Source organism: Hylobates moloch, unplaced genomic scaffold (assembly GCF_009828535.3).
Source record: "Hylobates moloch isolate HMO894 unplaced genomic scaffold, HMol_V3 SCAFFOLD_4, whole genome shotgun sequence".
Taxonomy (NCBI): Eukaryota; Metazoa; Chordata; class Mammalia; order Primates; family Hylobatidae; genus Hylobates; species Hylobates moloch.
In genome coordinates, this window is record NW_026652279.1 from 97172260 (window position 1) to 97184703 (window position 12444).

Sequence of the window (12444 nt, forward strand, 5' to 3'; positions counted from 1 at the left end):
AATAACATACAAAAAGCAGATTGTGAGCTACAACATTACCAGGCCGCAGGTCTTCATTTCCCATAAGGTACTTGAGACCCATGTGTGACTTGTCTAAGGTCACACAGCTGGTGTTTAATACAGCCAGTCTTTGTTAGCCATACCTACTGCTAAAAATTAGCCTTTGCAAATGAAGATAACAAAAACGTGTGGTTGGTTGTCACCCCCACACTGAATGACAATGCTACACTTGCAGCATTATTGACACCTAAGGTTGATGACAGTCCTGTCTCTTTAAGAAGAAAAAAAAAGGCCGCTGGGTAGGGGGAGCCACTGACTGCGGCAGGAGCCGCCTGGACCCAGTGCGGCTGTGGGACAGTCACGCTGGGAACTGCTGATGGCACTGGAGGAAAACAAAGGCCGAGAGACCCTGATGCCCACAGCCCCCAGTAAGTCCAAGGTTCCAGCTGGGTGGCCAGAGAGAAGGGCAGCTGCAGGAGCAGCCTGGGGACGGGCGGGCTCCATGGTGTGGCTGGCCATCCGTCCCCTGAGCCTTGGGAAACCAGGGCTCGGCCACTGCAGCTGCTTGGGGGAGGTAAGGGGCCACTTTCCTTAACATACCCGCCTTTGGAGAGGACAGAGACGAGAGGGCCTTCAGCATGCTGTACAACTGTGAGTAATGAGCTCTTCTGAAAATGTACAGTTTGGGTTGGCTGCTTGTGAATTTGTGGGTGAGGAGCGGCTGCAGGGTGACTAGAGAGATCTGCCGCGGTCAGGATGCTGGACTAGCCGCTTTGTCATTTTAATTTCCACCCGGGTTGCCATGCACCGCCACAATGGAGCTGTTACAGTAACACAGTGTGGGGTCCAGAGTCTTGTTGAACAATAAGATGGGATTCTCAAAGTAGCTTACAGTTAATTTGTAGAATTGCTCCCACTTTAAACAGCATGCCTTCAAACAATGCCATATGTTATGGTTATCTTATATAACATTTGAAAATCCTGCTTTTAGTTAAAAAATATTTCACATATTTAATTTTATTCTAATAAGTAATCATTAGATTCTTTGAAAGAGTATTCCAGCTTTAGCAACAAAACCTCTCTCTCGCTGTCTTTTTTTCTTCCTTAAAACAAGGTCAATACCTCAGAGAAGAGGACTGGATTTGTTTGTTATAACATATCAATTGTTTTGGCTTTAATCTTATTCTCTTTGCCTCTGAAGATGGATAAAGCCCATTCTGCTTAAGTAAAAGGCAGAAGCTAGGTTGAATCCATGTGCTTCCCAAGCGCAAGCTGCTCTAAAGTTATTTTGAAGGGGAACTCTTCATTTCTCCATCAGTGCAGATAAAAGTAATTGATTCACAGGTCATGGATTAAAATAATAATAGTAATAATAAATAATTGACACTTAATCCCATTTTATTTGTCACATGACAAGTAGATTTGCCATACTGTTTTTTCTTTTTTTTTTTTTTTTTTGAGATAGTCTCGCTGTTGCCCAGGCTGGAGTGCAGTGGCGCGATCTCGGCTCACTGCAGGCTCCGCCCCCTGGGGTTCACGCCATTCTCCTGCCTCAGTCTCCCGAATAGCAGGGACTACAGGCGCCCGCCACCTCGCCCAGCTAATTTTTTGTATTTTTAGTAGAGACGGGGTTTCACTGTGTTAGCCAGGATGGTCTCGATCTCCTGACCTCGTGATCCGCCCGCCTCGGCCTCCCAAAGTGCTGGGATTACAGGCGTGAGCCACCGTGCCCGGCCGCCATACTGTTTTTCTTAAGCTGCCCATTGATAACCAGACTCATTCTAGGTTAATGCAGGGTAATGATGTCCCAGTAGTTTTACTTCTGACCATCCAGACTGCCTTCCCTAATCTTGCCCTGAAGCCTCACTTTGGGCTGTGACAACGATCCCCAGTTTCCTTTCCTCTATCCTCCTTAGCCGTCCCTTTCATCCTTTCTTCACCTTCCTGGGCTGTTTGGGCAATTTTTTCTTTCTTTTCTCCTTGGATCTTAAAGACTCCTTCAGTCTCTCTTTCAAACAAAGCAAGCCAGATTTTCCACATGCCCTATTTTCCTTATATCTTACTTGCTTTATAAGAACTTTTCCATGATTAAGTGTTTTCTATTCTTCACATAATAGGAAGAAAAGTCCAATTATAGAACTTGAAGACCAAGGTTTGCTTACATCCGAAGCATCTCAAAAACCATTGCTTTATGCTGGACTTGCCCCCAGAAGCCCCGGGTTCCAGTCTTAGGTCTACCACGTCCTCACTCTGCAGCCCCTGACAATCCACATAACTTCTGTGAGCCTCAGTTCCCTCCTGTGTCAGAGATGATACAATTATTCACTTAATGGTCACAGGGTTGAAACCAGGTGATTTGTGTGAAGGCGCCTAGCAGGGTTCTTCACACAGTGTCACTATTTAGTAAGAGTTTTGTCGTTTTCTTACTCAGTCCACCATCTACCTAACCACCATGGTGAAGCATGCTAACGTGGTTCATGCACCATTTCCTTGTTTTTTGTTTTTTGTTTTTGTTTTTGTTTTTTTTTGAGACGGAGTCTCGCTCTGTCGCCCAGGCTGGAGTGCAGTGGCGCAATCTCGGCTCACTGCAAGCTCCGCCTCCCGGGTTCACGCCATTCTCCTGCCTCAGCCTCTCCGAGTAGCTGGGACCACAGGCGCCCGCCACCACGCCCGGCTAATTTTTTGTATTTTTTAGTAGAGACGGGGTTTCACCGTGGTCTCGATCTCCTGACCTCGTGATCCGCCCGCCTCGGCCTCCCAAAGTGCTGGGATTACAAGCGTGAGCCACCGCGCCCGGCTGCACCATTTCCTTAAAGGAATAAATTTTGAAATGAACTTTTGGCTGAGTGCATCTGAATGAGTTCTGATCAGTACAAAATACATATTCAGTTCTTGCTATGCACGAAACACTGTTCTAAGCCCTCTTGTCTATAAAAGGAATGCTGATGGTTTCCATGTTGCCATAGGAGTATTCTTTGGAAGAAGGAAGACCAATTCTCTTTGTACAACTCTTCCTAAATCCTTTATGACAGCAGCAGTGATGATGATATTGACCACTCCCACCATGAGCCTACATGAGGACTACTAAATGTGATTGATGCAAAGGATGCCAAATTGGAAGTCAGGACAATTCCCATTGCTATTCTGATCTTGGACAGCCTGGGTGGCAATTTGCTCTTTGCAATGTCAATCCTGTTACTATTTTAATTTCTACTTTATGTGTCTTTCTCCTGCCGTCTTTCCTTTCCTTAACTCACACTCAGGATATTGTGTCAGATTTTAACATCTAGGATGAGGCCGTTTCACCCCTATTTAAGGGGGAACATAGTGAAGTTGGGAAAAGCACTGGATTGGGGACCAAAGGGTGTGGCTCTAGCCCTGCTTTGACTTCTCTTTGTGCTAATTAGAAAGCCTTTTAATGTCATCTCTAAGGCAAGAAGCAGAATAATCTTTCAATTTCCTTCGGTTCTGACTAGATGATTCAGATAGCTCTCTTTGAGGTAGCCTCAGTTTATAATAATTATTTGATCAAATTAAATGCTTTTATCTCATTGATTCTTACAATAGCCTTATGAAACAGGCAGCCCCATTTTGCAGGTTACAAAATGTAACCTTAAGAGAGAGTAGAACCCCAAGTATTTCTTATTAGTAAAAGGAGAGACTGACTAGATGGTAAGACTGGATTCCCTTGGTGAGCATCAGTGAGTTCTCAGACTGAACTCTGAGCTCTGTTCCTACCATGGTATCCCCCTCAGGGCACTTCAAATTGACTACAATGTGAAACCCAAGGTGACACGTTGGTTCTGGGTTTTGTCAGGAGAGATCTATGGTCCAATTATAATAACCTTACATCCAGACAAACATTTGTTTTAAATATTCTGCTCAAGATTACACCATGAGTCTGTTATCTAGGGCAGAAAATAAGGGCTCTACAGTCCACATAGCCTTTTAATGTGTTCTGAAATGGTATTTAAAAATAAATCAAAGCCACCCTAATATAATTATTGGTGATCATTTAAATCCTTACCTCATTAAAGTACTAAGTGCTAGAAAGGAGTATTTGAATTCTATATGTGTCTAGAATTTGTGCACATTTTCACAAAGTAATACTTTAGCCTTTTTCCTTGTTTTTAATGCAATGACAAATTTAACCATTTAAAAAACCCTGATAGGGTTACAAGATAAAATACATAAAATATTGCATAAGACATAAACATACTAAAAAATAATTAGTGGTTTATCTGAAACTCAAACTTAAGGTGTATATGTTTATATTTATAATTTTTATTGGCTAAATTTGGCAATATGATATAAACAGAGCTTTAATTGATCAATGATAGTTACTTAGCGCTTAAGGATATTAGTTTGTTAGGTCTTTAAGCTTCAAACATAAATTACAACCAATCTTTATGAGTTTTCTGTCAATTACACCAAATATTCCTTTAGTTTTATTTATTAATTTTTTTTGAGATATTATCTAACTCTGTCACCCAGGCTGGAGTGCAGTGGGGGTGCAATCTCGGCTCACTGCAACCTCCACTTCCCGGGTTCCAGTGATTCTCCTGCCTCAACCTCCCGAGTGGCTGGGATTACAAGTGACTGCTACCATGCCCAGCTAATTTTTGTATTTTTAGTAGAGACAGAGTTTCACCATGTTGCCCAGGCTGGACCTGAACTCCTGATCTCCAGTGATCTGCCCCCTTCAGCCTCCCAAAGTGCTGGGATTACAGGCGTGAGCCCAGCCAATATTATATTAAATGTTTATGCTAAGTGACCATCCAGAGACAATCCTGATTACGAAGAACAGACCTATGTTCATTTTACTGTCATATTCCTGAGAGTTCCTGCTAAGAATAGTAATAAAAAGTACCCAAGATTTTAATGTATTTGGAGTAAGATATACTGGGTTTTGGAACATGGCTCCACATCATACTAGTTCTGACACTTAACCTCTTGCAGCCTCAGCTTCCTCCTTCTTAAATAGGATTCATGATAGGTTAAAAATCCCTACCTCGGGCCTGGCGTGGTGGCTCACGCCTGTAATCCCAGCACTTTGGGAGGCCGAGGCAGGCAGATCACGAGGTCAGGAGATCTAGACCATCCTGGCTAACACGGTGAAACCCCATCTCTACTAAAAATACAAAAAAATTAGCTGGGCATGGTGGCGGGCGCCTGTAGTCCTAGTTACTCAGGAGGCTGAGGCAGGAGAATGGCGTGAACCCAGGAGGTGGAGCTTGCAGTGAGCCGATATCGCACCACTGCACTCCAGCCTGGGCGACAGAGCGAGACTCCGTCTCAAAAAAAAAAGAAAATATGTGGTCCGACATTATAGGTTATAAAAAAAAAAAAAAAAATCCCTACCTCAACGACTGAATCACAGTTTAGCGAGCCTCTGCCATGGTTGTACATGGTCAATCCTCCCCAAAGAGTTAGTTTTTAAAGAAATAATTGAATATTATTTTTCCTTCAAAAAGTCAATATTATTAGATAATATCAATTAAGATATTATGTATTCTGAAATGACACTTAAACATCAAATATATTTTAGTCATATAATCTATTTTTAAATTTTCATTTAACAGCTTTATTGAGATATTCACATAGTATGGTATATAATTCACTCATATGTGATGTTATTTTTATGTAAAATTTTATCTTTGAGAATAATTGAGCTTTTGAAGGCAAACCTACGACTCTGGGAGCTTCTATTTCAGTGCCAGCCTTCTAGCCTCCTGCCTCCACAATTAGCTCTGCCAGTTGACAAGCTAGAATCTGAGGCTAGATAAACTACATACAAAATATGTGTAGTTTTATTATCTGTAAATTGGCCAAAGTGACTAAATTATTCACTCTTTATTGAATACTTTCTGTATCCATAAACCTAAGTAGGAGAGTCAATGGTGAATAAGATAGTCTTGAGGAACTTTCAGCAAAGTAGATGAGGAAGATTTGTATGACACAGGAGGGATTTGGAGCACTGGGGGAATAATTTATATATTTTTCTTACTATTGAAATACAATATCTTTTCTGTTGTACATTTTACATCAAAATCTTTAATTACACACACACAAAAGATCAGTAGCACTCACTTTTAGCTTCACCTTTTGTGCTCTAGAAACTATTTTATGTACATATTCAATTTCAGGACTATATTTAAGGTCCGGTAGTGGCTGTGGTGACGCCCAACCTTTCCTGCAGCACACTATGCCAACACACGTCTTTCATTAATGTCATCCAAAATGCTTGCTGTGCCTTACATTTAAAGGTCTATTGATTTATAGCGTGAATTCATCCGACTTTTCCATTTTGCAAATATTCTATTTTTAAACCAATTTAGTCTTTGCTGACTCATATTTTCTCCTGAAGTTAGGAGAGTGAGATGATTACTTCGCTGATAATTCCCATGGAGGCGTTCTGTGGGCCTGAAGTCTGTCTGCATTTGGCTCCTTGTCTTTGTAACGTTAGGGGCTTTCAAGGGTCAGCTTTCACCATATCCCAGAGGGTTTAGCCATGTATGAATTTGGTTGAATCAAAAGGATGAATTTTTCATTCCCATCTTCAGATGAACATGGACCCCATTCTTAGGAGATCACCAAGGGCAATTCTGCCTCTATTCCTTTCTCAAAGAGCGTTTCTAGGGAAACTCAAGCTATTCTGCCAGGTGCAGCTGCAGAGGCGTGTCTGTGAACACGGCAGCACTGAAAACCATGAAAAGCAAAGGAATCCTTCAGGGAAGAGGGGCTTTACTAGTCCCAAAGACACCCTTAAACATACAAGACAGCATATCAAAGGAGATAGAGTGTGCTACTGATTGTATTTTAATCTCATTCCTGCAGGAGAGGCCTTTCTTGTCCTGTCCTCTGGGAACAGCCAGGTGTTCCTGTGCTAGTTCCTGGGAAGCTTGCTTTATCCCCGCTTCTCTCCGGTGAAATTCATTTTGTCACCTCAGGAACTTCTTCACTTCCCACACTCTTCTCCTGCCTCCTTCTGCCAAAAGGCTCTACCTCTGCCAAAGGGCGGTGTTTAGCTCAGGGAACAGCTCCCATTATTTATACAATAGTTATGATTTAAGTCCCCAGTCTCCTGGCTGTTCCTGTTTGAAACTGTGTAACTCAAAGAACTTTTCCCATCAGTGAGTAAGTGCAGCTGGCATTTTTATCTTCCTACTCCTTAAATGAGATCATATGTACAGTAGTGCCAAGTTTTCCTACTGTGGGTCAAGCCCATATGCCAAAATAGGATATTTTTGCTGGGAAGGCCAAGAGGTCACTGCGTGGCACATGTGCTTGCTAGCTGTGGGCAGCAGCTTGAGGTTCCAAGCTGGGGAGGAGGTGAGCCCCGGTCCCTAACAGCTGTTGGACAGCACCGATTGTTTTGACCCCTGAAGCATGAGAAGAGGTCATGAATCAGTGGGCAGAGAATATCATGAACACATTTCATGTCACTTCATATGTTAAAAAATATTACATCAGCAAAAGTAGTAGCATCTAATATTTGCAAAAACCGTCTGCAGTTGACCAAATGCTGTTAGAACACAGCTCAGTTTGGTGTTGCAGTGATACAGTTCATGGATAAGGCAAGCTGGCCCTGTTTAGGGATGAGGAAAGTTGGGCACAGCGAGATTATGCAATTCTCAAGCCATCGGGAGGAGAAGACCAAAGAATGTTCTCTTCCATCAGGTGGTGCTACTCCCCAAATGGTAGGTTAGAAGCAGCGTTTCTCCATTTCAGAAAGAGAAGGAGGAAGAAGGAAATGAGGTTTGAGGGTGTGAAAGGAATATATCTTAGGCCCCCAAAATCACTAAAGAAAACTCAACCCGGGAACTGCTTAGGGCAAACCTGCCTCTCATTCTATTCAAAGTCACTCCTCTGCTCTCTGAAATAGATGCATATCTGATTTGCCTCCCTTGGAAAAGCTAATCAGAGACTCAAAAGAATGCAACCACTTGTATTTCACCTATCTGTGACCCCGCTTCCAGTCTTCCTGCCTTTGCTTCAAGTTGTCCCCCCTTTCCAGACCAAACCAATGTATTTTTTTTTTTTTGAGACGGAGTCTCACTCTGTCACCCAAGCTGGAGTGCAATGGCATGATCTCAGCTCACTGCAACCTCCACCTCCCGGGTTCAAGCAATTCTTCCACCTCAGCTTCCCGAGTAGCTGGGATTACAGGCACCCGCCATCATGCCGGGCTAATTTTTGTATTTTTGCAGAGACGGGGTTTCACTCCTGACCTCGGGTGATCTGCCCGCCTTGGCTTCCCAAAGTGCTGGGATTACAGGCGTGGGCCACCGCACCTGGCCGGTGCTTCTTACATATACTAATTAATGTCTCATGTCTCCCTAAATGTATAAAACCAAGCTGTGCCCTGACCACTTTAGGCAAATGTCATCAGGCTGTGTAAGGGGCACGTCCTCAACCTTGGCAAAATAAACTTTATAAATTAACTGAGACCTGTCTCAGATTTTCTGGGCTCATAGAAGTCCTATACTTGTGTCAGGCACTCAGTCGTGGGGAAGAAGTAAGAGCTGGGAGCCACCAGGATTTAAACAAGGTATGGGCTGTTGCTGGACTCTTCTGGACACCAGTTTCCTTCTCTGTATAATGAAATTCACAATTCCCTACCAAATCACTAGGCTGTTATGAGACTGAAATAAGATCATCCCTATGAAATCACTTTAACAAATCTAAAATACCATGCCCCTACAAGGTAATCTTACTGTACTGCATTTTAATTTTACTATCAATAACATTTCAATTGTATAAAAATTTTATATATACTAATATTCTTTGCCATGTCACACAGACCCCCGGCGGCCACGCTCTAGCTCACAGGCACGAGCCCACTTGCGCAGGGAGTCAGGCAGGGTGGAGCTTCGGGGCCCCAAGTCCAGCACCTGCCTGAGATCTTCACACCCTGATCAGAGCAGTAGGGGCAACTTAACTGGGCACCAAGTGGGCAAAAATGGCGCCTTCCCCACCGCGTGTGCAGAAGAGTGAATTCCTGGATGTTGAGGGGCGAGGGCAAAGAAACTCCCTACCCACTCTCCCCAGGAAAAAGGCAGGGCCCAGGGGGACAAGGATACCCCCTTCCCCACCACCATGGACATAAGGCCTCAGTGGACACCAAGGCCCCAGCACAAACATCAGGCCCCAAATGACACTGGACTCTAGGTGGACACTGGACATCAGACACCAGGTTGATGCCTGGCCCTAGTCAAGTGGACTCCAGTCCCTGCATAAACATCAGGTCCCAGTTTGGCACATAGGCCCCAGGTGGACACCAGGCCCCAGCTGAACATCAGGCCCCTGGTGGATGCCCAGGTTAATACCAGGCCCAGGGTGGACACAAGTCCCCAGGTACATTCAGGCCCCGGGTGGAAACCAGGCCCCAGATGGACATCAGGCATCTGTATGTCAGGTCCCAGGTGGACACATAGGCAGTTGAACACCAGGCCCCAGATGAACATCAAGCTCCAGGTGGATGTGTAGTCCCCAGGTAAATACCAGGGCCAAGGTGAACAGGAGGCCCCAGGTGGATAGCTAGGCCCCTGGTGAATATCAAGCCCCAGGTGGACACCCTGACCCCAGGGGACCACCCAGCTCGAGGTGGACATCAGGCCCCAAGTGGACACCAGTACCCAGATAGACACCAGGTCCCAGGTAGACACTGGACTTGAGGTGTACACCAAGCACCAGGCTCATGCCCAGAGCCCGCTGGACACAGTGAAACAACAGGTTCCATTCAGTGATATAATAAAGCACATCGCAAAGCTCCTTCACCCATATCTTCATAATAATTGAGCTGGATAGTCACATGTTCATATATAGGCCTAATAACCTCAGAAATGTAATTATTTAGATTCTACAAAACGTGTGTTTGGACTTGTTTAATGGAAACTCAGGTTCCATTCAGTGATTTAAAACAGCACATCACAAAGCTTCTTTGTACATAGCTTGGTTTTCGTTATTAGAACTGAATGTTCGTATGTTGATATATAGGCCTGATAGCCCCTGAAATGTCTTATCTGAGATTCTACAAAACATGTGTTTGGAACTTGTTTCATGGAAACACAGGTTCCATTCATTTATATAAAACAGCACATCAGAAAGTTTCTCCACACATAGCTTGTTTTTCATTATTAAGGCTGAAAATCTATATAAGTATAATGGTCTCTGAAATCTCATTACTTTTTTTTTTTTTTGAGATGGAGTTTCACACTGGTTGCCCAGGCTGGAGGGCAGTGGCGTGATCTTGGCTCACTGCAACCTCCACCTCCCGGGTTCAAGTGATTCTCCTGCCTCAGCCTCCCAAGTAGTTGGGATTACAGGCATGTGCCACCACGCCCAGCTAATTTTGTATTTTTATTAGAGCCGGGGTTTTTCCATGTTAGCCAGGCTGGTCTCGAGCTCCCGACCTCAGGTGATCTGCCTGCTTTGGCCTCCCAAAGTTCTGGGATTATAGGCGTGAGCCACCACAACTGGCCTGAAATCTTTCTTAGATTCTCCAAAACATGTGTTTGGAAATTGTATAATGGAGATTCTGGTTGCATTCAGTGATATGATAAAGCACTTCAAAAAGCTTCTTCACACATAGCTTGTTTCTAGTTGTTAGTAGTGGATATTTGTATATTCAGATATAAACCCAATAACCTCTGAAATGTCATTTTTGTAGATTCCACAAAACATGTTTGAAACTTGTTTCATAAAAACACAGGTTCCATTCAGTGATATAAAACAGCACATCACAAAGCTGTTTTTAGTTATTAGGGATGGATACTCGTATATTCATATATAGGATAATATCCTCTGAAATGTCATTGCTCAGGTTCTAAAAAATGAGTGCTTGTAACTTGTTTAACAAAAACACTTGTTCTGTTCATTCATATGAAATAGTACCTCCCAAAGCTCAAAGCTTCTTCACACACAGCTTGCTTTTAGTTATTAAGGCTGCGTATTTTCATATATAGGCCTAATAGTTTACATATAGGCCTAATAGCTTCTGAAATCTCATTAATTAGATTCCACAAAATGTGTGTTTGGAACTTGTTTAATGAAAACTCACGTCCCATTCAGTGATATAATAAAGCACATCACAAAGGTTCTTTGCACATAGCTGTTTCTAGTTATTAAGGCTGGATATTAGTAGGTTCATATAGAAGCCTAATAATCTCTACAATGTCATTACTTAGATTCTACAATACGTGCTTTTGGAACTTGTTTAAGAGAAACGCTTGTTCCATTCAGTGATATAAAACAGCGCATCCTAAAGCTTCTTCGCACATAGATTGTTTTTTGTTATTAGCGATAGATAGTCATATATTCATATATAGGCCTAATAGCCTATGGAATGTCATTCCTTAGGTTCTAAAAAATGTGTGTTTGGAACTTGTTTAATAAAAACACAGGTTCCATTCAGTGATGTGAGACAGCACATCACAAAGCTTCTTCACAGATTGTTTCTAGTTATTAGGGATGGATATTCGTATATTCATATACAGACCTAATAGCCTCTGAAATGTCATTCCTTGGGTTCTAAAGAACGTCTGCTTGGAAGTTGTTTAATAAAAACACAGGTTCCATTCATTGATATAAAACAGCAAATCACAAAGCTTCTGCTCATATAGCTTGTTTTTGGTTATTAAGGCTGGATTTTCATATGTTTATATATAGGCCTAATCGCCTCTGAAATCTCATTAAATAGATTCTACAAAACGTGTTTTTACAACTTGTTTAATGGAAATTCACATTTCATTCAGTGATATAATAAAGCACATCGCAAATGTTCTTCGCACATAGCTTTTTTCCAGTCTGGATATTCATATGTTCATATGTAGGCCTAACAACGTCTGAAATGTCATTGGTTAGATTCTACAAAACGTATTTCTAGTATGTGTTTAACAGAAACACAGGTTTCTTTCAGTTATATGAACCACCACAGGCTGAGGCAGGAGAATGGCGTGAACCCAAGAGGCAGAGCTTGCAGTGAGCCGAGATCGTGCCACTGCACTCCAGCCTGGGCGACAGAGCGAGACTCCATCTCAAAAAAAAAAAGAAACACCACATCGCAAAGCATCTTCGCACACAGACTGTTTTAGTTATTAGAGATGGTTATTCAAATATTCACGTAAGACCTAATAGCCTCTGGAATGTCATTCCTTAGGTTTTATAAAACGTGTGTTTGGAACCTGTTTAATAAAAACACAGGTTCCATTCATTCAGTGATATGAAATACCACATAACAAAGCTTCTTCATGCACAGATTGTTTTTAGTTATTAAGGATGAATATTTGTATATTCACATGTGAGCCTAATAGCCTCTGAAATGTCATTCCTTAGGTTGTATAAAACGTGTGTTTGGAACTTCTTTAATAAAAACACAGGTTACATTCAGTGATATAATAAAGCACATCACAAAGCTTCTTCTCACATGGCTTGTTTTTAGTT

At 42.5% G+C, this 12444-nt stretch overlaps 1 protein-coding gene across 2 annotated transcripts in view; it reads left to right on the forward strand.

Annotated features, from left to right (window-relative positions):
* Window positions 1–337: 337 nt before the first annotated feature.
* The window catches only part of SACS (sacsin molecular chaperone), a 109985-nt gene continuing 97878 nt past the window's right edge, over window positions 338–12444 (forward strand). For both annotated transcript variants that reach the window (XM_032150659.2, XM_032150661.2), the window contains exon 1: window positions 338–428. The gene's annotated coding sequence lies outside the window, so the exon portion shown is untranslated. The remainder of the gene's footprint in view (window positions 429–12444) is intronic.